Here is a 27674-nt window from a genome sequence, read left to right as displayed (position 1 = left end):
AGATGACTCTACTGGTCCAACTATCCGGAACAAACAGTCTCTCAGGCAGACAACAATCAGGTTTACCTGCCTGAAACTCCTGCAAAGCACGTCGCAAGTCTGGGAAGACGGCCGACAAAATCACCCCATCCCTAAGGATACCAGTGGGCTCAGAATTTCCAGGGGAGTCAGGCACAAAACTCCTAGAAAGAGCATCCGCCTTCACATTCTTTGAACCTGGCAGGTATGAAACCACAAAATTGAAACGAGAGAAAAACAGTGACCAATGAGCCTGTCTAGGATTCAGACGCCTGGCAGACTCAAGGTAAATCAGATTTTTGTGATCAGTCAACACCATCACACGATGTCTAGCACCCTCCAGCTAATGACGCCACTCCTCAAATGCCCACTTCATGGCCAAAAGTTCCCGATTACCCACATCATAATTCCGCTCAGCGGGCGAAAATTTTCTAGAAAAGAACGCACATGGCTTCATCACCGAGCAATCGGAGCTTCTCTGTGACAAAACAGCCCCCGCTCCAATCTCGGAAGCATCAACCTCAACTTGGAAAGGAAGCGAAACATCAGGCTGACGCAACACAGGAGCAGAAGAAAACCGGCGTTTAAGTTCCCGAAAGGCCTCCACAGCCGCAGGAGACCAATCAGCAACATCAGCACCCTTCTTAGTCAAATCCGTCAAAGGCTTAACAACACTAGAAAAATTAGTTATAAAACGACGATAGAAATTAGCAAAGCCTAAAAACTTCTGCAGAATCTTAAGAGATGCAGGCTGCGTCCAATCACAAACAGCCCGAACCTTGACGGGATCCATCTCAATAGTAGAAGGGGAAAAAATATACCCCAAGAAAGAAATCTTCTGGACTCCAAAGAGACACTTTGAGTCCTTTACAAACAAGGAATTAGCCCGCAGGACCTGAAACACCTTCCTGACCTGCTGAACATGAGACTCCGAGTCATCAGAAAAAAACAAAATATCATCCAAATACACAATCATAAATTTATCCAGATATTCACGGAAAATATCGTGCATAAAGGACTGGAAGACTGAAGGAGCATTAGAAAGTCCGAAAGGCATTACCAAATACTCAAAATGGCCCTCAGGCGTATTAAATGCGGTTTTCCACTCATCACCTTGCTTTATTCGTATAAGATTATACGCACCCCGAAGATCAATCTTAGTGAACCATTTAGCCCCCTTAATGCGAGCAAACAAATCAGTCAACAAAGGCAAAGGATACTGATATTTTACGGTAATCTTATTCAAAAGACGATAATCTATACAAGGCCTCAAGGACCCATCTTTTTTGGCCACGAAAAAAAAACCTGCTCCCAAAGGGGACAAAGATGGACGGATATGTCCCTTTTCCAAGGACTCCTTAACATAATCCCACATAGCAGTATGCTCTGGCACTGACAGATTGAACAAACGACCTTTAGGAAATTTACTACCAGGAATTAAATCTATAGCACAATCGCAATCCCTGTGAGGAGGAAGCGAACTGAGCTTAGGCTCCTCAAAAACATCCCGATTATCAGACAAAAATACAGGAACCTCAGAAGGAGTAGATGAAGCGATAGAAATCGGAGGTGCATCATCATGAACCCCCTGACATCCCCAGCTTAACACAGACATTGTTTTCCAGTCAAGGACTGGATTATGAGTTTGTAACCATGGCAGACCAAGTACTAGAACATCATGTAAATTATACAATACCAGGAAGCGAATCACCTCCTGATGAACGGGAGTCATACGCATGGTCACTTGTGTCCAGTACTGAGGTTTATTCATAGCTAAAGGTGTAGAGTCAATTCCCTTCAAAGGAATAGGGACTTCCAGAGGCTCAAGACTAAACCCACATCGCTTGGCAAATGACCAATCCATAAGACTCAGGGCAGCGCCTGAATCTACATAGGCATCGACGGAAATGGATGATAATGAGCAAATCAGAGTCACAGACAGAATGAACTTAGACTGTAACGTACTAATGGCAACAGACTTATCAACCTTTTTTGTGCGTTTAGAGCATGCTGATATAACATGAGCTGAATCACCACAATAAAAGCACAACCCATTTTTCCGCCTATAGTTTTGCCGTTCACTTCTAGACTGAACTCTATCACATTGCATTGTCTCAAGTGCCTGTTCAGAAGACACCGCCAAATGGTGCACAGGTTTGCGCTCCCGTAAACGCCGATCAATCTGAATAGCCATAGTCATAGACTCATTCAGACCCGTAGGCGCAGGGAACCCCACCATAACATCTTTAATGGCCTCAGAAAGGCCATCTCTGAACTTTGCAGCCAGGGCGCACTCATTCCACTGAGTAAGCACTGACCATTTCCGAAATTTTTGACAATATATTTCTGCTTCATCTTGCCCCTGAGAGAGAGCTAATAAAGCTTTTTCAGCCTGAATCTCCTGGTTAGGTTCCTCATAGAGCAAACCCAATGCCAGAAAAAACGCATCCACATTAAGCAACGCAGGATCCCCTGGTGCCAATGCAAATGCCCAATTTTGAGGGTCACCCCGCAGGAAAGATATAATAATCTTAACCTGCTGAGCAGGGTCTCCAGAAGAGCGAGATTTCAAAGAAAGGAACAGCTTGCAATTGTTCCTAAAATTCAGAAAACTAGATCTATCTCCAGCAAAGAACTCTGGAATAGGAATTCTAGGTTCAGACATAGGAGCATGTACAACAAAATCTTGTATATTTGGAACCTTAGCAACAAGATTATTCAAGCTGAAAGCTAAACTCTGGACGTCCATGATAAACAGCTAAGGTCAGAGCCATTCAAGGATTAAGAGGAGGAAAAAAAAAAAAAAAAAATCAGCCTGGCTGCAATTAAGGCTAGGCAGCAACCTCAGAGGAGAAAAAAAAAAAAAAAACTTCCTCAGACTACTTTTCCTCCTACTTCAGCCCAAACATTTTGGCCGGCTATACTGTCATGATTCCAATGGCAGGGAATCACAAAAGGACAAGCACCAACGAGCTCTAGGGTGATGGAACCTGAGCTGACCGCGACCCTAAACCTGAACACACAAATAACAATAGCCGGGGAACGTGCCTACGTTGATCCTAGACGTCTCGCACCAGCCGAAGATCTAACTTCCCCTATTAGAAGAAACACAGACCTCTCTTGCCTCCAGAGAAATACCCCACAGAAATAGCAGCCCCCCACATATAATGACGGTGAAATGAGAGGAAGGCACATACACAGTATGAAAACAGATTCAGCAAAATGAGGCCCGTTAAAACTAGATAGCAGAGGATACAAAAGTAAACTGCGCGGTCAGCAAAAAACCCTTCAAAAAACCATCCTGTAATTACTTGAACTCATGTTCCAACTCATGGAACATGAGGAGCAATTACAGCCCACTAAAGCAACCAGCAGCAAAGAGACAATTATATGCAAGCTGGACAAGACAAAAATAAAGCAAAACGTGGAACAAGAAAATCAAAACTTAGCTTGTCCTGAAGATTACTGAAGCCAGAAGCTGAGGTAACAAAACACTCTGATAACCTTGATAGCCGGCGGGGAAATGACAAGAAAGCCCGGTTAAATAGGAAACTCCCAAATCCTAATAGAACAGGTGGACACCAGAGACAGCAGAACACAAATCACCCAGTACCATCAGTAACCACCAGAGGGAGCCCAAAAACAGAACTCACAACAGTTAGCCACAGTGCCATGGGCTTTAAACTTCTTGATGACACTGCGCACGGTAGACACAGGAACATTTAGGTCTTTGGAGATGACTTGTAGCTTTGAGATTGCTTTCTCACAGTTTGGTTTTTCAAGTCCTCAGACAGTTCTTTGGTCTTCTTTCTTTTCTCCATGCTCAATGTTGTACACACAAGGACACAGCACAGAGGTTGAGTCAACTTTAATCCATGTCAACTGGCTGCAAGTGTGATTTAGTTATTGCCAGCACCTGTTAGGTGCCACAGGTAAGTTACAGGTGCTGTTAATTACACAAATTAGAGAAGCATCACATGATTTTTCGAACAGTGCCAATACTTTTGTCCACCCCCTTTTTTATGTTTGGTGTGGAATTATATCCAATTTGGCTTTAGGACAATTCTTTTTGTGTTTTTTCATTTAAGACAAATTAAATGAAGATAATAATACCAAATATTTTGTGTTTGCAATCATTTTCAGGAAGAAAATGAGTATTATCTGACAGAATTGCAGGGGTGTCAATACTTTTGGCCATGACTGTACCTTCCCAAAATTTGTGGAAATATTTGCTCTCCAAGTTGGGCCTCCTTCATTTGCATTTCTTAATGTGGCACAGCTCTCAGAGCACCAGACCTACCCCTGTCACTCATCAACTAGTTATTGATCAAACTTTAAGCAATAAATACTGTTCCAAGCCTGTGCAATGCTTAAATGTGGCATGGTTTGGCGACCAAGCTATTAACACTAAGAATTTATATTGTGAAATGTGGATTTATGGCTGGAGAACAATACTAGCATAACACCACAATAGAGCAGCACAATGTCTCAGTGGTTTGCACTGCAACCTTGCAACGCTGGGGTCCTGAGTTCAAATCCCTCCAATGACAATATCTACAACATCTATGTATGGATTTCCTCCTGGTATTCTGGTTTCTGGTTTCCTCCCACATTCCAAAGACATACTGAAAGGGAATTTAGATTGTGAGCCCCATTTAAGAAAGTGATGATAATGTATGTAAACCCTTGAGGAATACAATAGTGCTATAAAAGCAAAGCATAATAAATAAATTAATTAATTCCAGACCAAAATAATTAAAAGATAAAATGTGGCCTCTTTTAGGAATCACGGTAGTAACCAAAAAAATAGATTTGTTACAGTGGACGAACCTTAGATACAGCAGGATCTGTACAGCACAAAAGAATGGCTACCTCAGAAGCAGCCACATTTTTGGAGCACGGTAGTAACAGAACAAATTGTTATTTTATCATGTGTACCCCTGTATGGAGAACAATATGTGCACCAAAGAATGAAGAGATGAAATGGAGAAATGGAGCCTGCTTTTGGTAGCACGATATTAAGAAAACAAATTTTGATTGATTAGTGCTGGGCGATGTAGTCACATTCAAAGGGACATGTGATCTCTGCAGCATTGATCCACTAGATCAACTACTGATGGTAATTGGCTGCAGCATTGAGGGTAGTGTGGAAATGTCCCCTTGCGGTACATAGTCTGTATGAGCGGGGACCGGACTCGAATCACGAGGTCTTGTCAGTTGGCATCGGTCAGTGAAGAGGGAATAAACCATATTCTATAGCATGCTGGGTACCCGCCAAAAGCCCGATTCTCCCACGCTCAGTCACTTTTATGTCAGATCCGCCCCCAACAGTCAGGTGTAAAGGTCTACTCCCGTCAAAAAGTCTTTCCCACGGCAACAATGATGACAGCCCCAACAGCTGCGGCCAGGACACGCAAGAGAGACCACTAGCCCGGGCCATCTTCTTTTCTACATTACCCCACTCTTTTGCTCGCCATTCCACGGGTGAGGATTCTTGTGAATCGCGTGGCAGTCTTGCTCCCTTTCGTACATTTTGTTGTCAAATAAAGTGTTCTTGTTCATAACGATTGGGGGGTTTGCCAGCTGTTGTTCGTTCAGAGATTCGTAAGTTGGAAGGAGTAGTGGAGTCCTCTTGAGTGACAGAATCAGGTTGTATAGGATGGAGCAATAATGTGTCTGTACTCTTTGGGTCAGATTCCTCTGGGACTCCAGATCTTTTGTCATCACTCTCCTCTTCTCCTTCTTCTTCTACTAGCATGGGAACTGGCTTCAGAGTCTCTGGTACCTCTTCTACTCATACAGAATCTTTCGATAGGCAAGGCCGAAGCATATTTCAGTGAACTGTCCAAGTAACATAGTAACATAGTAACATAGTTAGTAAGGCCGAAAAAAGACATTTGTCCATCCAGTTCAGCCTATATTCCATCATAATAAATCCCCAGATCTACGTCCTTCTACAGAACCTAATTGTATGATACAATATTGTTCTGCTCCAGGAAGACATCCAGGCCTCTCTTGAACCCCTCGACTGAGTTCGCCATCACCACCTCCTCAGGCAAGCAATTCCAGATTCTCACTGCCCTAACAGTAAAGAATCCTCTTCTATGTTGGTGGAAAAACCTTCTCTCCTCCAGACGCAAAGAATGCCCCCTTGTGCCCGTCACCTTCCTTGGTATAAACAGATCCTCAGCGAGATATTTGTATTGTCCCCTTATATACTTATACATGGTTATTAGATCGCCCCTCAGTCGTCTTTTTTCTAGACTAAATAATCCTAATTTCGCTAATCTATCTGGGTATTGTAGTTCTCCCATCCCCTTTATTAATTTTGTTGCCCTCCTTTGTACTCTCTCTAGTTCCATTATATCCTTCCTGAGCACCGGTGCCCAAAACTGGACACAGTACTCCATGTGCGGTCTAACTAGGGATTTGTACAGAGGCAGTATAATGCTCTCATCATGTGTATCCAGACCTCTTTTAATGCACCCCATGATCCTGTTTGCCTTGGCAGCTGCTGCCTGGCACTGGCTGCTCCAGGTAAGTTTATCATTAACTAGGATCCCCAAGTCCTTCTCCCTGTCAGATTTACCCAGTGGTTTCCCGTTCAGTGTGTAATGGTGATATTGATTCCCTCTTCCCATGTGTATAACCTTACATTTATCATTGTTAAACCTCATCTGCCACCTTTCAGCCCAAGTTTCCAACTTATCCAGATCCATCTGTAGCAGAATACTATCTTCTCTTGTATTAACTGCTTTACATAGTTTTGTATCATCTGCAAATATCGATATTTTACTGTGTAAACCTTCTACCAGATCATTAATGAATATGTTGAAGAGAACAGGTCCCAATACTGACCCCTGCGGTACCCCACTGGTCACAGCGACCCAGTTAGAGACTATACCATTTATAACCACCCTCTGCTTTCTATCACTAAGCCAGTTACTAACCCATTTACACACATTTTCCCCCAGACCAAGCATTCTCATTTTGTGTACCAACCTCTTGTGCGGCACAGTATCAAACGCTTTGGAAAAATCGAGATATACCACGTCCAATGACTCACCGTGGTCCAGCCTATAGCTTACCTCTTCATAAAAACTGATTAGATTGGTTTGACAGGAGCGATTTCTCATAAACTCATGCTGATATGGAGTTAAACAGTTATTCTCATTGAGATAATCCAGAATAACATCCCTCAGAAACCCTTCAAATATTTTACCAACAATAGAGGTTAGACTTACTGGCCTATAATTTCCAGGTTCACTTTTAGAGCCCTTTTTGAATATTGGCACCACATTTGCTATGCGCCAGTCCTGCGGAACAGACCCTGTCGCTATAGAGTCACTAAAAATAAGAAATAATGGTTTATCTATTACATTACTTAGTTCTCTTAGTACTCGTGGGTGTATGCCATCCGGACCCGGAGATTTATCTATTTTAATCTTATTTAGCCGGTTTCGCACCTCTTCTTGGGTTAGATTGGTGACCCTTAATATAGGGTTTTCATTGTTTCTTGGGATTTCACCTAGCATTTCATTTTCCACCGTGAATACCGTGGAGAAGAAGGTGTTTAATATGTTAGCTTTTTCCTCGTCATCTACAACCATTCTTTCCTCACTATTTTTTAAGGGGCCTACATTTTCAGTTTTTATTCTTTTACTATTGATATAGTTGAAGAACAGTTTGGGATTAGTTTTACTCTCCTTAGCAATGTGCTTCTCTGTTTCCTTTTTGGCAGCTTTAATTAGTTTTTTAGATAAAGTATTTTTCTCCCTATAGTTTTTTAGAGCTTCAATGGTGCCATCCTGCTTTAGTAGTGCAAATGCTTTAGTAGAATGCTAAAGTAGAAGTGTTCTTTCCTCCTTCAGGTTGAATCTCATACACATTCCCCTCATAGCTGACTCGTTGCTTTACCCGGTACGGGTGCTTTTCCCGCTGAATTGCCAGTTTGTCTCGAGGATGCCTATCTCAAACCAAAACTTGGTCTCTGACCTGAAGATCTGTTGATTGCTGCAAAAGTTCTCTCAGCATGCTCTATCTCCCGAAGCCTGGTCTGTACCAACCGATGTAAAGTCTGCAGACTATGACGATGTTCACAAACCCAGGAGGACATCCCTGTCCATGGGTAGTCCTCTTCTGGATCCAACTCTAACTCAGTGATTTTCTTTCCAGCCCGGCCGAATAAGAGGGAATAGGGGGTTAGACCCATGGTTCGGTGTACTCGATTGTTGTATATCCACATCAACTCTGATACATACTCAGGCCACTGGGCTTTCCAATCTTCTTCCAAAGTTCTCAACATCTGAATTAATGTTTGGTTAAACCAGTCACAGGCACCATTTCCCTGAGCGTGGAACGGTGTAATTCGGGATTTGTCAATCCGGTACATACAATGTAACTCTTCCTTCACTTTTCCCAGGAAAAAGGCTCCCTGGTCAGAATAGATCCACTTTGGGCAGCCATAAAGATGAATGACAATTTTACAGATTGCATGGGCAGCGGATTCTGCAGTCTGATCCCGGGTTGGAGTCACAATGGCAAATTTTGTGAAGTGATCTACCATCACTAAGCAATGCTCATAACTCTGATCGGCCGGCCCGATGGTCCGATAGTCTATCATTAACAGTTCCATGGAGGCAGATGTCACAATGGGCTGAATGGGGGCTCTCTGCACCGGCGGTTTAGCCAATTCACATGTCCGACATGTCCTACAAGTCTCTTCTAATACCGCCTTCAGCTGTTGGTCTGCATCCTGCTGACTGCACCAAATGTAAGGTGCTAGCAGGAACGCTGGATGCAGGGACAAGCAGGAGACAGAGCAAGAGTTAACGGGTTTTTTATAGATAGTCATCACAACAGTAATACTCCTTTCAGGAAGTATGGGGGTGAAAGTATGCAGGAAACACACAAAAATGTTAACGACACCAGGGTAATAACAGAGAGTCAAATAACAAGTTAACTTGTCAGTTTCTGGTTCCTGGGCGATGTTGGCTGGAAAATCCGACTATGGCGCCATAGGTGACACGAGAAGTCTCTGAGCCGGTCCTGAAGATAAGTGAAGCACTGTCTCTGCACAGCGACAAAGTATCCTGGCCTTCCTACAAGTGGCCTCTTGGTCCTGGAACGGGGTGCTGCCTGCAGGCAAGTCTGGAGCACAGCAGGTGGTGTAAAAAGTAGAGGTCACAGTATCACTACTACAATCAGCGGGCACCATAGGATCGGTACTCCGCTGCATGTCTGAAGTTGTCAGCAGTACAGACCGGTTAGTACTGTTGAGGTCTGAGGGTAGTGACAGGTTCGGCTCGGACACGCAAGAGAGACCACTAGCCAGGTCCATCTTCCTATACAATCATAGATCCCTGTAATGGAACTTCTTAGATGCAATGAAATGTGAAATCGACAAGAGTGCAATGTTGGAATAGCAGACCACACTTTTAATTCCCAATTATCATTCTGCATGGTCAAATTATTGTCTACCTGGACATGTAGCAAATTATTCTGAAGATCTCTGCAAAAGTAACCAAATAAGAATCCCTGGAAAAAGTGCAAATTACAAATTCTATAATATTTTCAAGCTGTTCTGCTGCTCATTTAACAGTAACCTAATATTTAATGCATTAGTTATTAATTTGGTGCTCTCAAAGAATATATTATTGCTAATGATGAGTATGTAATTAGCTTCATTTGAATTTAGGTAAAGAGAAGAATGGTGCCCTCACAGCACCATAAGTATTCTAGAAAGATTATTATTATTATTACTAGATGGTGGCCCAATTCTAACGCATCGGGTATTCTAGAATATGCATGTCCACGTAGTATATTGCACAGCCCACGTAGTATATTGCCCAGCCACATAGTATATTGCCCAGCCACGTAGTATATTACCCAGCCACGTAGTATATTGCCCAGTGACGTAGTATATTGCCCAGCCACGTAGTATATTGCCCAGCCACATAGTATATTGCCCAGCCACGTAGTATATTGCCCAGCCACGTAGTATATTGCTCAGCCACGTAGTATATTGTCCAGCCATGTAGTATATTGCCCAGTCACGTAGTATATTGTCCATCCACATAGTATATTGCCCAGTGACGTAGTATATTGCTCAGTGACGTTGTATAGCTACGTAGTATATTGCCCAGTGACATAGTATATTGCCCAATGATGTAGTATATTGCCCAGTGACGTAGTATATTGCCCAATGATGTAGTATATAGCCTAATGATGTAGTATATTGCCCAGTGACGTAGTATATTGCCCAGACATGTAGTATATTGCCCAGCCACTTAGTATATTTCCCAGCGATGTAGTATATTGCCCAGCCATGGAGTATATTGCCCAGTGACGTAGTATATTGCCCAGTGACGTAGTATAGCTATGTAGTATAATACCCAGTGACGTAGTATATTGCCCAGTGATGTAGTATACAGCACAGAACCACGTAGTATATTGCACAGCGACGTAGTATATTTCCCAGCGAAGTAGTATACAGCACAGAGCCACATAGTATATTGCCCAGCTACGTAGTATATTGCCCAGCAAAGTAGTATATTGCCCAGCGAAGTAGTATACAGCACAGAGCCACGTAGTATAATGCCCAGTCATGTAGTATATTGCCCAGTGACGTAGTATATTTCCCAACGATGTAGTATATTGCCTAGTGACGTAGTATATTGCCCAGCCACATAGTATATTGCACAGCCACGTAGTATATTGGCCAGTCATGTAGTATATTGCCCAGTGACGTAGTATATTTCCCAGCGAAGTAGTATACAGCACAGAGCCACGTAGTATATTGCCCAGCTACATAGTATATTGGCCAGTCACATAGTATATTGCCCAGCTACGTAGTATATTGGCCAGTCACGTAGTATATTGCCCAGCTACGTAGTATATTGCCCAGCGACGTAGTGTATTGCCCATCCAGGTTTGTCACAGGTTAAAAAAAAAACATATACTCACCTTTCCGAGGGAGCCCTTGTAGTCCACGGCAGCTTCCGGCCCCAGGGTTGGTATGAGCGCAGGACCTGTGATGACGTCGCGGTCACATGACCGGGACGTCTTGGCAGGTCTTTGTAGGGCAGGGAGTGTGATGACGTCATAGTCACATGACCGTGACGTCATGGCAGGTCCTTCTCGCGCAGGCGCGCAGGGCCTGTGATGACATCGCGGTCACATGACCATGATGTCATGGCAGGTCCTTCTGCCACCGGAACCTGCAACGGAAGATGGCGGCAGGCGTGAGCTGCTACGGAGGGTGAGTATAGCAGTTTTTTTTTTATTTTTTATTATTTTTAACATTACATTTTTTACTATTGATGTCGCATAGGCAGCGTCAATAGTAAAAAGTTGGGGACACACAGGGTTAATAGCGGCGGTAACGAAGTGCGTTACCCGCGGCATAACGCGGCCTTGTATGTCATGGTTAGGCCTTTGCACTGGAGTCTCTGGGAAATTGGGAGCCAGTGTAGGGATTGACAGAGGGGAGAGGCCGGGGAATATCAGGGGGACAGGTGGATTAGTCGGGCAGCTGAGGTTAGAATAGATTTGAGGGGTGCGAGAGTGTTAGATGGGAGGCCACAGAGGGCATGGACTAGGGTTTTTGCAGATTCTTGGTTTAGGAATGTACGGATCCGTGAAATATTTTTGAGTTGAAGGTGGCAGGAAATGGAAAGGGCTAGGATATGCGGTTTGAAGGAGAGATCAGTGTCAAGGATTACCCCGAGGCAGCGAGCTGGTGGGACTGGGGAGAGTGAGCAGCCATTTACTGTAATGGATAGGTCCGTTGGGGGGGTCGCATGAGATGGGGGAAAGACAATGAATTCTGTTTTGTCCATGTTAAGTTTTAGAAATCTAGCGGAGAAGAAGGATGAAATAGCGTATAGACATTGAGGGAAAGATAAGTATAACCTATATAGATCAACATTGAATAGCTCATAAATAACTTACCGTGCAGTTTTCTTAAAACAAAAATCCACAAGCCATACAAATGATTAGGGCAAACTTCTGGAGTCGTTTATTAATACTCTGTAAAAAGCAATTACAGTGCAAAATGTATGTACTCTGCTCTGTTGCATTGGGAACACTGCTAGTTGTCTTAATGTGTTGGAAATGTACATGTGAGTCCAGGAATTAATGAGTTTCTCATAAATCCCCCACACTCAGGCAAACAAAGGAAAAACATTCACACCATAAAGTAATTATGATTTTGCACTGATAATGAAAATGTATAGGCAGCAGCTAAAGAAATTAGAAATTAACCAGATAAAAATGCCCTGCATATAAAGTGAATTGGATCTTTGCTCTGAAATATGGTGCTCTCTATAATACACATATATATCTCACAGAGAATCAAATAAAGTGTCCCTTTTTTTAAAACAATTCACCGACATATGACACCATAAAGGTACAGTAAATGACACCAATAAAACTTAACATTTACTAATTCAAATATTAAAACAATACACCATACACAACCTGTAAAAACATATGGCTGCTGATAAAGATACAGAGTGCACAAAATCCCTGTAGGGCCAACTATCTGTACCCTATGACGTATTACCGTTTTTTGAGCATCCTGGATAATGTTTACAGCGCAGGCGTGAAGTGGAACGCATTTGCGCTCCAGTTTGATAAGGCATGTGCGTTCTTATTAAAGTCGCGCATGCGTAAAGAGAACGCACTTGCGTCATATAGTAGAGCCTTTGAACAAGGTATGACCTTAGTAACCCGGAAGTTCATCTGTCGGCGTGGTATGATAACAGCACGAGGATATAAAAAGCATGGCTACCACACTTACTACAAGGCTGATAGAGACCGGCAGTTGCTGGATGGACATTGCTCCCCACTGCGGTAGAGGACACAGCGCTCCTCTGAATATAGTCAGATAAGTTACATTCTTTAGTTTTGATATGGGTATGTCTCCTGATGAACCTACATAGGGGAAGCGCGTCGAGCAAAGCATACTCTATGCTATAAGAAAAGCTTACATGAGCAAAGCATACCTAATGCTATAAGATAATACATTTGGTCATTGGGGCTAAGATTTTTTGCACTTTTTCTTGCACTATTTTTGCACTCTTGTCTGTGCCTTGTGGGCTCACCTGCCTTGGAGAGGAAAAAATTATTTTTCTTCTTCTTCTCCATTATGGACTAATTTTTGGTCTGCTCTCTTTTTTCTATTTTTTTCTATTTTTTCTATTTTTTCTATTTTAGGGTTTAATAGGGATAGTCGACGGGAGCGGGGGCACCATATGTGCATGTTATTAGGGTGCCAACCCCCGCAGGCAGGTAGGGCGTATTTATAGGTACAGTTTAGTTTTTTCTGGGTAAGGCGTTATATGTGCAATATAATAAACGAGTGTTTAATTATACACTGGTTGCACAGCCTTTGAATTGCACAATAGATGTATCTAATATATGTGCAATATTATCTTCTCTTAGTCCTAGAGTTTTTTGTTTGTCTTGTCTGTCTGTATGGTCTGCTGAGTGGTACCCTATTTTCCACATGATAGGGCTTATTAGGGTCAGATTGGGCTAGTCTACGTTGAGCGGGGGCGCCAATGCGCAGGTTTTATAGGGTGCCAACCTCCGCTGCAAGGTAGGGTACAGATAGTTGGCCCTATAGGGATTTTCTGCACTCTGTATCGTTATCAGCAGCCATATGTTAATACAGGTCGTGTATGGTGTATTGTTTTAATATTTGAATTAGTAAATGTTAAGTTTTATTGGTGTCATTTACTGTACCTTTATGGTGTCATATGTCTCTATAATACACACTAAAATGAGCAAATCGATTTGTGAAGGATCGAGTTTAACTTGAATTTCCTGAAATTGACGGCTACACACAAATTTAAACTTTTTGAGATTTAATTCAAGATTTGCAAAAGAAAACTCTTGTCCGGCACCATTTCCCACACTGCTGAAGCATCAAAGGGCAGACTAATCTCATTCTGTGTTGACTCGTGGACCTCCCCAAAATTCCCTGCAGCTCTGAAATATAGCCGGTTATCATTCCTTTCACAGTGGAAACAAGCACCTGGGACACCAATGATCAGTGGTTCCCAGTGGATCATAGTATGTACTATGGAGGAGAGAAGGTTTTTCCACCAACATAGAAGAGGATTCTTTACTGTTAGGGCAGTGAGAATCTGGAATTGCTTGCCTGAGGAGGTGGTGATGGCAAACTCAGTCGAGGGGTTCAAGAGAGGCCTGGATGTCTTCCTGGAGCAGAACAATATTGTATCATACAATTATTAGGTTCTGTAGAAGGACGTAGATCTGGGTATTTATTATGATGGAATATAGGCTGAACTGGATGGACAAATGTCTTTTTTCGGCCTTACTAACTATGTTACTATGTTACTAGAGATTTTCCATCTCTTGAGTCACCTGGTAAGGCCGGAGTCAGACTAAACATATAAAAAATTGGTCTGATTCTCACTGCCGAGAGTTGCACGAGTGTAATGCGAGTGTCATGCATGTACAATCCGATTTTTCACACATAACATCTGATTTACATCTGAATGCAATGCGATAGCTATCCGATTGCAATTCTCTTTCAAAGGAAATATTCTTCAATATATATATATATATATTAGCTGAAGAGCCCGGCATTGCTAACTGTGGTTAGTTATAGTTATAACAAATTATAGTGATTATCCTTCATCCCATAGTCCCCTGTCCATATACCCGTCATAGATATCAGAGAAAAAGGGGGAAAAGCCATCACTGCTTATGGTCAGAATGCAATACATAAAGTGCACATGCACATATTGATTTCTAACTGTATTACAAAATGAGACATTTAGCAAACAATTGATCAATTCTTTGAGCTACCCTGCAACGCCAAGGCATTCTCATAATGGGGCAGTCCTACTGTACTTTTTTAGATTCACTGTGCCATTACGGCCTCCTAAATGTATTAAAAGAAAAACCACATTAAATGCAAACTGTACCTGAATCGCTTCTGAATCACTCCCATGGCGCCAGGAAGGGCGAGCGCAGATAAAGACCGACCAGGTCCAGGTAAGATATACGGACATTTCAGATCTGACCTCCACACTGCCAAACCAGCACCACAGATGAAGGGTGAGACAGGCTCAGAACACAGGTGCACGATCAAACAGAGCCTGGGGCAGGGCAGGGAACACAGAAAGAATGGCACACATAACCCAGCGCGTATGGCAACAGTGGTGGTTAGCCACAAACCAATGTCAAATTCGAGAAAAAGGGGAGAAGCCAGCACTGATTATGGTCAGAACGTAATGGCACAGCAAACATAAAAAACGTAGAGTAGGACTGCCCCATTATGAGAATGCCTTAGCGTGGTGGGGTGGCTCAAAGAATTGATCGATTGTTTGCTAAATGTCTCATGTTGAAATACAGTTAGAAATCAATATGTGCATGTGCACTTTATGTATTGCGTTCTGACCATAAGCAGCGCTGGCTTCTCCCCTTTTTTGTCATCATACATATCCTCCATCTCTTAGTCCCGTGCCCATATATCCATCATACACATAATCCATCCCTTATTCCCTTGCCCATATACCCATCATACATATCCTCCATCCCATAGTCCCGTGCCCATATACCCATCACACATCCTCCATCCCATAGTTCCGTGCCCATATACCCATTATAACATCATCTTCGCCATGGCAACCATTCTGACATCATCGTCACCATGGCAACCTTTTATGACATCATTGTCACCATGGCAACCATTATGACATCACCGTCACCATTGCAATCTATTATGACATCATCGTCACCATGGCAATTATTATGACATCATCTTCGCCATGGCAACCTTTATATCATTGTTGCCATGGCAACCATTATGACATAATCGTCGATACACACACACACACATACACTCGTTTATATATCTATATATATATATATATATATATATATATATATATATAGATAGATAGATACAGGAGCAGATGACACACAGGTATATACTATATACAGGAGGAGATAGCATACAGGTATATACTTTATATAGGAGGAGATGACACATAGGTATATACTATATACAGGGGAGATGACATACAGGTATATATTATATACAGGAGATGACATACAGGTCTATACTATATACAGGGGAGATGACATACAGGTATACACTGAGAGGAAAATGACAGGTGTGAAGTAAAAATGACAGGTTTAAGGGGGAGAGGCGTGAGGGGAAAAATGAGAGGAGTGAGGGGAAAATAAGAGATGTGAGGGAGAAAATGAGAGATGTGAGGGGAAAATGAGAGATGTGAGGCACTAAAACTAACCACAGCTAGTTACTATGCCCGTGCCCGGGGCATAGAAACTAAAAGCGGTTAATTATAACAAATTATAATGATTATCCTCCATCCCATAGTCCCAAACACATATAATCATCATATATATCCTCCATCCTATAGTCCCGAGCCCATATACCAATCATACATAGCCTCCATCCCATAGTCCCATGCTCATATACCCATCATACACATCCTCCATCCCATAGTCCAATGACATATACTGATCATAGACATCCTCCATCCCATAGTCCCATGCCCATATGCCCATCATACATATCCTCCATTCCATAGTCCCCATGCCCATATACTCATCACACATCCTCCATCCCATAGTCTCGTGCCCATATACCATCATATATATCCTCCATCCCATAGTTCCATGCCCATACTCCCACTATGACATAATCTTCAACATGGCAACCATTCTAACATCATCGTTGCCATGGCAACTTATTATGACATCATCGTCACCATGGCAACCATTATGACATTTTTATGGAAATTTGGTTGGGATAAATCTATCCCTGTGTGTGCTGCGGCCGTTCCCAATAAGACTGAGTATTTTGAGCACTCATCAAGAATGGACTGTACACTATGGTGACAGAAAAACATTCCATGAATACTGATGATTTATTGTACATACATGGATTTATAATTGCATATAGAAAGGGGTGGTTAGTTAATTACCATATTGTTAATCTCCTCTGTTATTGGTTATCTAAATATACATGGAATATTGTGATTAATGCACATATGAATGCTGATTAAGCAACTAAAGTGTAGCTGTCTGTATCTAGGACAAAGTTGAGACATCTGATCATCACTTAATACATCTGGTGCTATTCTGCTTTTGGCTGGAAATCCCCAAACAGTCTGGCTTATATCAGTTTATGTCAGCCATTTTAAGCAATTGATTATCGTGTATATATTAGCTGTGGAGATAGGAGTATACATGAGTATATATAATTATATAGGAGTATATACGCAAGTGAGATCTATATGATATATATTTCCATCACAATCCCCCCTTAGATATCACTAGCCCAAATCCTAGTCTCCTGTCCCAAAGCACTGCAACTCTTTTATGCTGCCGGTGAGCTGACGCAAGCCTAGCGCATACACCCCCCTCCGTACAGACTTTTCGCAAATGGATGTTCAGGAGATCTGTCCCTAACGGGGGTTCGTGGCAGTCAATCTCTTAGTCAACAGCATGTGTAGTCAGCGGTGTGTATTCTTTATCAGGTAGGTCATCTATCCGGTCAGGCAGGGCATCCACAAAATCATTCTGGCTTGGGTGTATCTTCTGGTATGAGAGCTTTCTTGCCATGCAATGTGTGGATCCAAGTGGGTCGTGCCTCCAGTTTCACAGAGGTTTGTGTCATCAGCAGGACCATCAAATCTGGGACCGAGTGGTGTTCTCCTTACAAACTTTTTCACCAACACCCAGTCTCCTGGCTTCAAGGAGTGCGTACCAGACACTGAATCTGGATCTGGCAATTAAGAAAAAAACTTGAGAATGGATATTAGAAAGTTTCTTGGTGAGTTCAATTACATAAGCAGAGAAAGTATCATATTGCATAGTCAGCTGCTGTCAGTGCTGGACAGCAGCGAGCGGACTTCTCTGGGACTAAGTCCTTGTCTGCACGTACTGAGCATGCCCAGGGTAAGATCTCCCGTTGGAGATCGAGGGTCATGTGCTCAGCCTCTGCAGCACATTCCATTGGTCCTCTTGGCAGGTCTTGGAAGGGCAAAAGTGCTGTAGCCACTTCCTGTGCTGCAACTATATAAACTGCGCATGACCGCACGGCCATGCGCTAGTATTGTCTTACAATTGTTAATGTGTGTATGTTGTGAGTGCAAGTCGTCCTTGGATACCCCTACCCTATTGAATGTCTGTTCGCGGAAGGTGTATGGTTGCTATCTAGCGCCCGACTTATCCTACAGCACTAATCACACATTACAGCGTCCAGTTGCTGTGACCGCCAGTACGGCGCCGTGCACTTCCTCTGTGCTTTCCTTACCCAAGCCTGGGTGGTTAGTGGCGTTCGTCAGTGCGGCACCGCATGCACTCTTGTGCCTTAATATTGTCATTCAGTTTCCTTACACACCCAGTTGCGGTGTTGTGCCAGCAAGGGTCTAATCGGACTTCAATCCTAGTTGGGGTTGAGTTCGCTGACTACTTGCTTGCGCATTAGGTGCGGTACCGCGGTCCTGTGACTTAACAGGATTGCTTCTTTCACGCTGGGTGAGGTTAACCCACGCGTGTATACTTTAGTGTACCGCCATATAGTCTGCAAATTGCTAGCAGCAGGTTTTCACCTGCACGGTGGACCCTGGACTGCGAACGCATCTATACCATCTGTCTTGGTGCGTTCCGCCAGTCCTAACACCAGTAAGCACCAATCAGATCATTCATCTGTGTCTTTGATCTGTGTGTGGGACAATGTGCCCACTGGACCACCATAGGGTACATGCTTCGGGGTAAACAGGGTTTGTAGTCCATTGCGAATACCCTTCCCTCTTCATGTGTTGCTCCCTTCCACATCCAGCATTCCTTCTTGTACTTTTGGGGCTTGCTCTTGCAGCTTTATGAGCAGATCCCAGGACATCATCTGTTAAGGTTTCTCGCCTTCAGTCGTCATGTAGTAGCCGTCCGGCTCTATGACCTCTCCCACTTCTCCATATTGTCATCCTTTGGCTGCTTCTTTGGCTGCCATATCCACCATGTTATTGCCCCATGCCTCTACTGTGTTCAGTTTTCCATGTGCTTTGACCTTTAGTACTGCCACCATTTTTGGAAGTTGGAGTGCGTCCAGCAGGTCCTTGATGCCTCCATGATGCTTCACGGTTGTTCCGCTTGCTGTGATGAAGTCCCTTGCAGTCCAGATGGGTCCAAAGTCGTGTGCTATGCCATGCGAGTACCTTGAATTGGTTTATATGTTCGCAGTCTTGCCTTCTGCAATCTGGCAGGTCTTCGTCAGTGCTATCAATTCTGCTTCCTGGGCTGACAGGCTACATGGCAGACTTCTGGACCACAGGATTTCTTGATTGCTGGTCACTGCACATCTTGTGTGGAATCTTTCTTCATCATTTGCAAATCTGGAGCCATCCACATAGAGGATCAATTCCGGGTTGGTCAGTGGCCACCTTGGGTAGTCCTGCTGTTTCCTGTTGCATGATGCTGAAGCCTTCAGCTTCTGCAGTAGGTCCACTCCCAGCAGATTGAGTGTCAGGTCCCTGACACCACAAATAGGGACAGGATAGAGTGTCCTGGCTGAGTGCACACTCTCAGAGGCTTTGTAAGCTGAGAATGTCTGACTTGACCATCAATGCCCATGCGAGACACAGAGGATTCTGATAGGCAGGTAGGATCGGGGAGTTCCACATGTCTCATCACACCTCTGGCTGCACCGGTGTGCAGAATAAAAGATCTGACAACGCCATCCACTTTCAGGGTAATTTGAGGTATTGGTCCTGCAGATGGGGATTTACATGTCAGGAGCGTAGTGTCTTGTGGACCTGGCTTGCCCCTGTCCTATGGACAGGGTACTTCACTGCTTTCTGTACTTCTTCCTTGACCTGTTTCTCTGGACCAACTCTTGGGTTGCATGGGTGCTCTGCACTGGTTCCGGAAATGGCCAAACTTGCGACAGATGTAACACTTGACATTTCTTCTGTCTTTGTAGGGTGGTTGCGCTTCCAGGTCAGTGGTCACCATGAGAGAGACTGTCTTCTGCACTCCTGGTTGGGACTCAATCCCTTTGGCTACTGTGGACAACAGCATGATGGGCACTGTAGCGGCAGTGGGGTCCGGCCTGCTGATTTAAGCTGTGGGCCTTGCAGGGCCTGGTGGTAAGATGAAGCCTGGAGGTGCATCTGTGGCGAGACCTAGGGGTGCCATGAGACCGGTGGCTGCTTCCAACCCGAGGTCTTGGGGCATTACAGAGGTTGCGGCTGCATCTGCCACCACTTCTTCCCCCTGGTCTGACATAGCTTCTCCCCTTTGCTAACCTTATTGAGGTCGGTGTCTCCTCTCTGGAGTCTGCAGTGGTTCTTCCCGTGTGTCGCTCGGCACTTTGCAGCATCTTCACTTCTGGCTCCCCTTCCGGCGTTTTCAGCAGCGTGGCACCAGTTTCCTTCTTTGTGCTCTTTCCAGCTGGCTCCGCCCACAAAGATACGCCTCTTCTTCCCTCGCGCTGTTGGTGGCACTATAATGGCGGCAGTTTTGGTGGCAATTGGCAATAAACAGTCTCTTAGGTGCACATGACCCATTTTGCTGGGTCAGTCCACCTCTATTGACCTGTACTCGGGCCTAGCCACTATCAGTGGTTTCCTGATTGGATGTCTTAGTCCATGCACAAATGCATGTGCCGACATTTGCATGTGTATCTGGTCATGAATGGTGAAGCGCAAGTCTTGGAATACTTGCATTACTCTGCCATGAAACTTCTTTACAGACTCTGTCTTGTCTTGGCTCATGTCATGTAAGCTGAGGGCTTGTCCTGCCAATCTGCCTTTGGCCCACTCTCTGAGCTGTTCAATTAGCTGTGGCCCTGACTCCCAAGCGTGTACATCTAATTCTGCTGGAAGTTTGAATTTTTCCTTCATGATTGGCCAGAGTGCATTACCTGCTTTTATTTCCATTTATGGCCCAGAGATCATTGCCAGGTGGCTGCATATGTTCGCTGGTTCTGCTACATTCTTTGGTAAAATGGCATGGGGTGCATCTCTGGGTCTGGAAGATTATCACCTGACTTGGGGTGAAGTGTACATAGTGGTTGTGCTTCTATCTGCCCCTGCATTCTTGGTGCCTGTGGGTTTCTTTTCCCAATACTGAGCACGCAGTATGTATGATGTTCCCTCCTCATCTTCATCAGAGGAATAGTTGTGATGGCGTGTGCTGGGGCCTTACACTGGCTTATTTTTGGTTTTAGAGGTTGCCTTTTTGTGTGAGAATGTCTCCCCCCTCTGCACCCAGGGCTGAGCTGTCTGCTGCCTGATGTGTCTGGGGGTTGCCTACTGCATTGTGTGTAGGGGGATTTTCACTTTCTTTCCCTGATATCACAACTGGCAATGGCTGGACTGTGCCTGTAAGCACTGAATACAGAGGCACCACAGTAGTTGAATTGGGCTTTGGCCCAGCCTGCAACGAAGAAGAAGAAGAAGGAGAAGGAGGGTGTGTAAAAGGAAGAGATAGGTGAGGCAGAGAGGAAGGAGGAGTTAGAGGTGTAAGGTGGAACAGAAGGCGAAGGTGAGGAGTGAGAAAAAGGAACAGAAGGAGGAGAAGATGGGAGGTGTGAAGAAGGAGGAGAGAAGGAGAGAAAAAGGGTGAGTGAAGAAGGAAAGAGGTGTGGAGAAGAAGGAGAAGGAGGAGTAGAGAGGTGTGGAGGATAGAGATAGAGGAGGAGATGAGATGTGCGGAGATGATTGTGGAGAAGGAAGAGCAGGAGGAGATAGGTGTGATGAGAGGTGTGAAGAAGGAGGAGAGGAAGATGAGAGAAAAAGGGTGAGTGAAGAAGGAGGAAAGAGGTGTGGAGAAGATGGAGAGGAAAGGAGAGAGAGAGTGAAGAAGGAGGAGAGAAAAAGTAACAGAGAAAGAGGAGGATAGAGAAAAGAATTCCTCCCTCTTCTGTGCAGTCTGAGAGGGCATGGTTGGAACAATGATGCCTTCTCCCTGTAGGCCACATACTGTGCATGGATTCTGTTGAGAGCAGACTGCACATGCCTAATGTATGGGGAGGCGCTGATGGCTTAATACCTTTCCCCATCTTATACACATAAAAATCACTTCCTCAATTGCTCACATATCTTTCTGTACCACCTAAATGATGTAAGCTCTGCTGCTACTTTATACCATGTATTAGTATTCAGCAATTTAACATCAGCTAACTTCCCTTATTTTCCTTTCTCAATACGTCATGCCATTCTACAGTCTAAAGTCTGCCATTCTCATGAATCCCACATACTTTATACCTTCTATAATTCTTCACATACTTAACACCTTCTTGTTCTGCCACTATCTGGGGGGAGGCAGTTTGCTGTCCAGGAATATAAAAAAAACAAAAAAAACACTCCTGTATGCCCATCTTACTCCCCAGGGCAAAAGCAAAAACAAACAAGAAAGGAAAAAAACAACAACAAAAACTCCAAAAAGATTGGTATAAAAAAAAAGAAAAGAAAAACTGCAAAAAAGTTGGTATGAAAAGATTGGTATAAAAAACAAAAAAGAAAAAAAACTTTCAAAAAAGTTGGTAGAAGAAGTTGATATAAAAAGGAAAAGAAAACCGTCAAAAACTTGGTACAAAAATAAAAAACTTAAAATTTTGATACAGAAGGAAAAACTTCAAAGGGTAAAAAGTTAAAATGGCTTTTAAACAAAAACACTTTGTCTGTGCTCAAATGCAGCCAGACACACAGACTTCCCCTTTCTTCTACTGCTGTATCCAAAGTCACTAAAATCACGTATCTAAAAACAAGTAGCTCACAGCACAAATGATAGATACCACTTAGTTTCACTTCTTCAAATATTGCTACACTGTAGCTATCACTTTTCTCAGAATGTAGAAACAGAAAAGAGCAAAAAAACAGATGTGATCCTTGCTTACAGCAGAAGGGGAAGTGCGGAAAAGAAAAAACTTCCCTCTACAACTGTGTGCACTTAAAGCAACAGTAGATGACATGAACAAAAACAGATATAGACGTCTGGGAGAACCGATGCCCTCTTTATTATTCTGTGGCAGGTGCTAGCTGCTCTGGGAACAGACAACTGTCAATCGCACTGGGCATGCATATGTCTGGGCCGCCTGAGTGAGAAGCACAACAAGCGGGAATTCTACCACCCTCCGGCCTGTTCGTCTTGACTGGCTCACCGGCTACGGGAATCTGTGGCAGCCGTCTAAGCTATCACAATCCGAGCCTGGAACATGGGACTGCCTGTCCTGGAACTATCTGTCCCTCCTATGCATGGGAATCTGTCATAGCTTATCAAGCAATTTGACCTCCTGCCATCTGTTACCCAGCCACCACAAACAATCCAACTGTCTCCTAGATCGACACAAACATGGAACACATACACGGAACACAGCAGACACCTTGACTTATATCCCAGGGTTTGGATACAGGCTTGGACTTTTTACACTACCTGGGAATGTGGTGGTGACCACACCTGACCGGAAAGAGGCATAGACCCGGACTGGGCACAGGGGACTTTCAGGTAAGATGATAACATTTTCTTACCTTACTTATGGAGCTGCGCAGTCTCCTTCCTGTGAACCAAGGCCGGGGCCAACACCTCCGTCTCTCTGGTCAGCAGGGTCCCCATGCGCTTCGTCCATTGCCACACATGCAGGCGCCAGATGTTATGGAAATTTGGTTTGGATATATCTATCCCTGTGTGTGCTGTGGCCGCTCCCAATAAGACTGAGTATTTTGAGCGCTCATCAAGAATGGACTGAACACTATGATGACAGAAAAACATTCCATCAATACTGATGATTTATTGCAAATACATGGATTTAGAATTGCATATAGAAAGTGGTGGTTAGGGGTGGTTAGCTAATTACCATATTGTCAATCTCCTCTGTTATTGGTTATATATATGAAATATTGTGATTAATGCACATATGAATGCTGATTAAGCAACTAAAGTGTAGCTGTCTGCATCTAGGACAAAGTTGGGACATCTGATCATCACTTAATACATCTGGTGCTGTTCCGCTTTTGGCTGGAAATCCCTGAACAGTCTGGCTTATATCAGTTTATGTCAGCCATTTTAAGCAATTGATTATAGTGTATATATTAGCTGTGGATATCTGAGTATACATGAGTATATACAATTATATAGGAGTATATACGCAAGTGAGATCTATATGATATATATTTCCATCACAACATAACCATCACCTTTACAACTTATTATGACATAATCATCACCATGGCAACCATTATGACATCACCGTCGCCACTGCAACTTGTTATGACATCATCATCGCCATGGCAACCATTATGAGATAACCTTTGCCATGGCAACCTTTATTACATCATTGTCGCCATGGCAATAATTATGACATCATCGTCGATACACACATGCACTCATTTTTATATATGCAGATATATATACTGGGTGGGCCATTTATATGGATACACCTAAATAAAATGGGAATGGTTGGTGATATCAACTTCCTGTTTGTGGCACATCAGTATAAGGGAGGGGGAAAACTTTCAAGATGTGTGGTGACCATGGCGGCCTTTTTGAAGTCAGCTATTTTGGATCCAACTTTATTTTTTTCAATGGGAAGAGGGTCATGAGACACATCAAACTTATTGAGAATTTCACAAGAAAAACAATGGTGTGCTTGGTTTTAATGTAACTTTTGTTCTTTCATGAGTTATTTACAAGTTTATGACCACTTATAAAGTGCTGCTCATTGTGTCGGATTGTCAATACAATCCTCTTCTCCCACTCTTGACACACTGATAGCATCACTGCAGAAGAAATGCTAGCACAGCCTTCCAGTATCCGTTGTTTCAGATGCTGGGGTGTTCTGAAAGCAGTTCTCTATGCTGTGAAGATATGAGAAATGCAGCAACTGAAACAATGGATACTAGAAGCCTGCACTAGCATTTCTTCTGCGGTGTTGCTATCAGTGTTCCAAAGTGGGAGAATAGGATTGTATTGACAATCCGACACAATGGGCAGCACTTTTAGGTTTTAAAGTATTAAGACTCATTATCCATTCCAACTGCCTCCTCTTAACCCCTTCATGACCCAGCCTATTTTGACCTTAATGACCTGGCCGTTTTTTGCAATTCTGACCAGTGTCCCTTTATGAGGTAATAACTCAGGAACGCTTCAACGGATCCTAGCGGTTCTGAGACTGTTTTTTCGTGACATATTGGGCTTCATGATAGTGGTAAATTTAGGTCAATAAATTCTGCGTTTATTTGTGATAAAAACAGAAATTTGGCAAAAATTTTGAAAATTTCGCAATTTTCACATTTTGAATTTTTATTCTGTTAAACCAGTGAGTTATGGGACACAAAATAGTTAATAAATAACATTTCCCACATGTATACTTTACATCAGCACAATTTTGGAAACAAAATGTTTTTTGCTAGGAAGTTATAAGGGTTAAAATTTGACCAGCAATTTCTCATTTTTACAACGAAATTTACAAAACCATTTTTTTAGGGACCACCTCACATTTGAAGTCAGTTTGAGGGGTCTATATGGCTGAAAATACCCAAAAGTGACAGCATTCTAAAATATGCACCCCTCAAGGTGCTCAAAACCACATTCAAGAAGTTTATTAACCCTTCAGGTGCTTCACAGCAGCAGAAGCAACATGGAAGGAAAAAATGAACATTTAACTTTTTAGTCACAAAAATTATATTTTAGCAACAATCTTTTTATTTTCCCAATGGTAAAAGGAGAAACTGAACCACGAACGTTGTTGTTCAATTTGTCCTGAGTACGCTGATACCTCGCATGTGGGGGTAAACCACTGTTTGGGCGCACGGCAGGGCTTGGAAGGGAAGGAGCGCCATTTGACTTTTTGAATGAAAAATTGGCTCCACTCTTTAGCGGACACCATGTCACATTTGGAGAGCCCCCGTATGCCTAAAAATTGGAGCTCCCCCACAATTGACCCCATTTTGGAAACTAGACACCCCAAGGAACTTATCTAGATGCATAGTGAGCACATTACACCCCCTGGTGCTTCACAAATTGATCCGTAAAAATGAAAAAGTACTTTTTTTTTTACAAAAAAATTCTTTTAGCCTCAATTTTTTCATTTTCACATGGGCAACAGGATAAAATGGATCCTAAAATTTATTGAGCAATTTCTCCTGAGTACATCGATACCTCACATGTGGGGGTAAACCACTGTTTGGGCACATGGTAAGGCTCGGAAGGGAAGGAGCGCCATTTGACTTTTTGAATGAAAAATTATCTGCATCGTTAGCGGACACCATGTCGCGTTTGGAGAGCCCCTGTGTGCCTAAACATTGGAGCTCCCCCACAAGTGACCCCATTGTGGAAACTAGACCCCCCCAAGGAACTTATCTAGATGCCTAGTGAGCACTTTAAACCCTCAGGTACTTCACAAATTGATCTGTAAAAATGAAAAAGTACTTTTTTTTCACAAAAAATTTCTTTTCGCCTCAATTTTTTCATTTTCACATGGGCAATAGGATAAAATTGATCATAAAATTTGTTGGGCAATTTCTCCCGAGTACGCCGATACCTCATATGTGGGGGTAAACCACTGTTTGGGCACACGGCAGGGCTCGGAAGGGAAGGCGCGCCATTTGACTTTTTGAATGGAAAATTAGCTCCAATTTTAAGCGGACACCATGTCGAGTTTGGAGAGCCCCTGTGTGCCTAAACATTGGAGCTCCCCCACAAGTGACCCCATTTTGGAAACTAGACCCCCCAAGGAACTTATCTAGATGCATATTGAGCACTTTAAACCCCCAGGTGCTTCACAGAAGTTTATAACGCAGAGCCATGAAAATAAAAAATAATTTTTCTTTCCTCAAAAATGATTTTTAGCCTGGAATTTCCTATTTTGCCAAGGGTAATAGGAGAAATTGGACCCCAAATGTTGTTGTCCAGTTTGTCCTGAGTACGCTGATACCCCATATGTGGGGGTAAACCACTGTTTGGGCGCACGGCAGGGCTCGGAAGGGAAGGAACGCCATTTGGCTTTTTAAATGGAAAATTAGCTCCAATCATTAGCGGACACCATGTCACGTTTGGAGAGCCCCTGTGTGCTTAAACATTGGAGATCCCCCACAAATGACCCCATTTTGGAAACTAGACCCCAAAGGAACTAATCTAGATGTGTGGTGAGGACTTTGAACCCCCAAGTGCTTCACAGAAGTTTATAACGCAGAGCCATGAAAATTGAAAAAAAAAATTATTTTCTCAAAAATGATCTTTTAGCCTGCAATTTTTTATTTTCCCAAGGGTAACAGGAGAAATTTGACCCCAAAAGTTGTTGTCCAGTTTCTCATGAGTACGCTGATACCACATTTGTGGGGGTAAACCACTGTTTGGGCACATGTCGGGGCTCGGAAGTGAAGTAGTGACTAGGGTTGAGCGAAACGGGTCGAACATTTTCAAAAGTCGCCGACTTTTGACAAAGTCGGGTTTCATGAAACCCGATCTGACCCCTGTGCGGGGTCGGCCATGCGGTACGCGACTTTCGCGCCAAAGTCGCATTTCAATGACGCGAAAAGCGCCATTTCTCAGCCAATGAAGGTAAACGCAGAGTGTGGGCAGCGTGATGACATAGGTCCTGGTCCCCACCATCTTAGAGAAGGGCATTGCAGTTATTGGCTTTCTGT

The sequence above is a fragment of the Ranitomeya imitator genome, chromosome 1, assembly GCF_032444005.1.
Source record: "Ranitomeya imitator isolate aRanImi1 chromosome 1, aRanImi1.pri, whole genome shotgun sequence".
Lineage (NCBI taxonomy): Eukaryota > Metazoa > Chordata > Amphibia > Anura > Dendrobatidae > Ranitomeya > Ranitomeya imitator.
Note: the sequence above shows the minus strand (reverse complement) of the source record.